General features: G+C 47.5%; 1 long non-coding RNA gene across 1 annotated transcript; it reads left to right on the forward strand.

Annotated features, from left to right (window-relative positions):
* Positions 1-1,692: 1,692 nt before the first annotated feature.
* Positions 1,693-2,168, forward strand: LOC113981264. Its single transcript, XR_003538366.1, has 2 exons — positions 1,693-1,849; positions 1,964-2,168. It is a non-coding gene; the product is annotated as an uncharacterized LOC113981264 (long non-coding RNA).
* Positions 2,169-4,657: the final 2,489 nt, after the last annotated feature.

A 4,657-nucleotide genomic window follows, 5' to 3' on the forward strand; every position in this document is an offset into this window, starting at 1 on the left:
CTTACACCCTTGCCCCACCCCCTTCCCTATCTCCTGCCCTGCCCCTTTCCCCTCCCTTTCTTCTTTTCCTTTTTCTTTTCCTTTTTCTTTTCCTTTTTCTCTTCCTTTCTCTTCTTGGCTTTCCTTTTCCCCAATAAAGCTGCCCCCAACTTCCCCTTAGTCACGACACTTCTATTCTGACACAGCACACAAACAGCTCCCAAGTTTGGGAGCACACACTGCCTTCAACTTTGCATTTCATCACCAAAGCAAGAGCTATTTGAGCAAACATTGTGGCAGGTCACACCGTCCAACCTATTAATGATGCAATGTAGGGCAAACTGGAGAGAACTGCACAGTCTTTAGAGACACTTCTGAGGAGCTCTGCCAATCTGCATTTGGGAAGTTGCATGGGCTGAAGCAGCAAATGAGGAAATTACAGACTCCAGTGCCACAGACTAGCCCGCGTAGGGAACAGAACCCTGTGGGTTCAATTACAAATGCTGCCCAGAGCCCCTGGAATGACTGGAGACACCCCCTTTGGAGCTGATGCCCCTGACATGAGCTTTACCAAAGCCATGGGATCTGCGGGGCATTTTGGTTGCAAAGGCAACGCAGTCACTAAGGGGCAGCATAAACAACACATCGATCCAAAAGCCAGGTTGGCTGCACCTAGAAAAAACCTCTACTTACTTGCTAGATGGGTCAGCAGCCCGGGTTTGTCTGGGCGGGAACCAAAAGCACAGGCCATAGGAAAAACCCGGCGGAAGGCGGCACAGACTCGCCGGAACACTTTAGCCATGCTGGGCAAGAATTCTGCAGCCTGTGCACGCCGAGGGAGAAAAGGACACCCCTGGTGTCCAAGTGCAGCCTGCTGGAGGTGAGTGCCTCGATGAAGAGCACCCTCCTGCAACGAGCACGCCAAACACACTGTGCACACGAAGGCTCCCGTGCACGAGGACAACGGTCCGTGCACCAGGACAACATTCCATGCACCAGGACAACGGTCCGTGCACCAGGACAACATTCCATGCACCAGGACAACAGTCTGTGCACCAGGACAACGGTTGCAGTGACATCACAACAGCAGCTGCTCTAGCTTTGCTTGCAGATGTATGCAGAGCCCCTGAATGTTCTCTACAGCTAATGCCAAAAAATGCTGGAAAGTTCACCTCTATCACTGGAAGCCTGTCCCGCTGCTCTGGAATGCCCTGTACATGGAAAGTCCAAGACTGTGGGTTTAGAAGAGCCAAAAACCACAGTTTCACAGATCTGCCCCGAGATCCCGTGCTACCTGTAAGATGACTTGCAGATGTGTCATCCCCATGAAAATCAGATGCAATTGGTCTCTATCAAAATCTAGAGCTAAAACTGGGACCCAAGTTGAAAAAGAAAATAAAGGAATGACCATGGAAGGAAAGAAAGGGCACAAAACTCATCTGGAAATGAGCTCTACCCTTCCATGTAATAAGGATTTGAGGCTTAGCTTGTTTTCCTGGTGATTTAGTGCAGACATTGAGGGACTCTCCTCTATTGGTGGACAACACAGTGTCCTTTAGAAGCTTTATCCTGGACTGGTAGTGCTTAGTGAGGCAAACACATTTGGTGAAATGATCGCTGCTGTCTGATTCAAAGGCACACCCCGATACAATTGATTTCCAGCTTCCCAGGGAACACTGTGTGGTAACAATTCTGCCTTTCAGCTCTCCAACTCCTTACACTGAGGTGTACCCCAGCTGCTAAGGAGGTCTCTTTGTTGAGCTCCTGTAGCTCTGCAGGTTCTCTGCTGTAAATATACAGAACGTAGGGACTCACAAAACAAGCTGAGAGTGCCAAAGCCTTGGAGGAAATCTTGGGCTCCACCTTCCAGGTGAGGGTGTCATTTGAAAACTGATGCACTTGCTGAAAGCCCCAGCTCTACATTGAAATTCTGTGGATGAAAAATTGTTTTACTTCTCCCCTATTAATTGTCCCTTCTTATCAGTGTGCTGCTGCAGTGCTCTGACAGCTCAAAGAAGCCTTTTGGTCCTATGTCACACCTCTGGGAGCTTCTCTGTGCACATCTGTGAGCCACAGAGGTCAGGCTGTAATGGGTGTAAAGAAAGAAAAGCAAGTTCAAACAGAAGGTGGGAGAACTTAGAAGGTGGGAGGAGGAGGAAACCAGTGGTCCAAAATGGGCAAGTCCCATCCAAAAAGGGAGTTATGAGGCAGAGACCAAATAGATCAGGTGGTGGACAGGCCACAGGAAGTCAGGCTTAGGAAAACAGAAAGAACACAAGCGTTCCAAAGTTCGGAAGCATCATTCCACCCTCCTCCTCTCACTTTTAAACCAGTCAAGCCTGGACTGCAAAGAGCAAGGCCTGTGAGATGGAACTTGCTGCTTCAGTTTTCTTTCTTTAGGAAATCTCTTTTCTGTTTCAAGCCCCTGAAAGTCTTGAAGAGGAGAGAGGAGGCGACAGGCAAAAAATACTCATGTTATCAGTTCACACACTTTAACTCTCTTTGTTATAGAAGAAATTGGATTCACTGTATTCTTCTCTCTGAGTCATCTTGGTTAGCATTAGGACGTCAGCACGAGGAGCTAAAGGAGTTGAAGCCCTGGCCCCCAAGAGCTGACCAAGAGGAAATTTTTGGTAAAACTAATGCTGTTACCGTGGAACTAGCTCTATCTGACAGATAGAATCATGGACTCATAGGGTTCTTTAGGCTGGAAAAGACTTCTAAGCTCCTTGAGTGCAACCATTAACCTGGTACTGCCAAGCCCACCACTAAACCACATCCCCAAGTGCCTCATCTACATGTCTTTTAAATGCCTGCAGGGAAGGCGACCCTCCCAGTGCCCTGGACAGCCTGTTCTTGAAACTCAATCCAAATAAATTAAAAAAGAAAAAATTTACTCACAGGGAGTGTGCCACTTTCTACTATTGCACCAGACTGTAGAATCATCCTCACCGCAGACAAGTGTACCCACTCAGGACTTCCAGCTGGAATGAAAAAGCCCCAGAACTCTCAAAGTTCAGAGCCCAGAGTTCTGCTGCTCCCAATCCTTCCTTCTCTGAGAATCCAAAATGATGATTTCATGATGGCTGAACCTGATGGCCTCCAACCATCACAGCAGCCACCAGTCCTCTCTGTTCACAAACAACAGGTCCATTGGGTTTCTTCCCTAGTTGGCTCACTCACCAACTCTGTCAGGAAGTTACCTGTCACACACTCCAGGAACCCCCAGGACTGTTTTCTCTCCACTCTACTGCATTTCCAGCAGACATCCCCACCTTCTTCTGTTGCGCTTGCAGAGCCTCATACCTATTATCCATGGGCACCTGGGCAGGGCAGTCACAGAGGAAATGAACCATCTGTGCCAGGCAGGAACTTGTCACCATTGCCACCTTTCCATTGAGTGACTGTGTTCTGCCAGGTGGAGAAAAGATAGCACATCCTGCGTACCATGTGTCCTGTCTGCCTGCTGGGATTGTCTCAGGGAAGGTAGGTGTGATTCCAGAAGTCTATCTGTCCATTGGACTCCCAGATACTTCCCAATCTACTCGCCTCATTCAGCTCTGTCACTAAGGGGAGGAGACTCTGGGCACACCTCCCACAGCTTTGCTCACTGCTACCTAAGAGTGGTGCCGAGCCTAAGAGCACGGCACAGGCTGCAGCTGACACCTGGTGGCAGCATTATCCCACTGGAGCTCTGTCTGCGCAGCTTCACCAGTCATGATGGCATCAGAGAGGCCATGACTTTCTGCTGGTGGGCACCACTTCTCCCTGGCCAAGCTGCCTTAGCTATTTTTCTTCTCACTAGTAAGCCAAAGAACTGAGCAATGCTGAAAGGAAGGCATGGGAGGAAGAAGTGTACCTTTGGATGGGGTGGGTACAAGGGAAGGAAGTTTGACATCAAACTTCAGGGAGAATTCCTGTTCTTGAAAAAAATGTGGATGCAACTTCATTTTCCAACCAGAAAATGGGTCAGGATCCTGGATATTTTAATGGTTCTGACAAAGAAGTGCAGGCCAAGTATTTCCAATGCTTTGCCTCTCAAGCAGCCATAAAAATAAAAATAACCAATCACAGAAACTGACATAGACCTTCAAAGTCTTTCCGTTTCAGTGTTTTCACCTTCCTCTGAATGGTTCATGATAGAGCTGAAAACAGCAACAGCAGCCAAAAAAAAAAAGGTAGAAGGACAGAACTGACCCTACTTCAAAAGATGTCAGTAATTATAGCTATAGGAGGGACACTCAAATGAAGCAAAGTGGCAAGAACTGACCTTTATGGTTCCTTGGTTCTCTATCTGAAACCTTAGTGCGCTGTGGATCAGTAGATATAAGAATGAAGAGGGAAGGCAAAAGAATGAATCAAGGGAACAAGAAGTATCAAGGTCAAGGTCATTAACAGTAAAATTGCCCCTCCTTTTGTACTTGCTCTTTCCGAACATTAGCTATTGCCATTAATTCAGTCCAAAAGGACATGGTACTACACATCAGCCGAAGCATCAGTGTAACCAAACAAAATACAAGGAGCCTGAAATATGCCTGGGTGCTTACAGAGGCTTGAGGAATGCACACAGTTAAGTTATGGGATGTTTTATGGCTCATGGGCATGGTTTTACATACATGAAAGGGATGTTCTGTAGAGCTTTTGGCATTAATTAGGCTATTGCATAGTGGCCTGTGAT

This window comes from Neopelma chrysocephalum, unplaced genomic scaffold (assembly GCF_003984885.1).
Source record: "Neopelma chrysocephalum unplaced genomic scaffold, ASM398488v2 Primary Assembly neopelma1_96342, whole genome shotgun sequence".
In the NCBI taxonomy this organism is placed as follows: domain Eukaryota; kingdom Metazoa; phylum Chordata; class Aves; order Passeriformes; family Pipridae; genus Neopelma; species Neopelma chrysocephalum.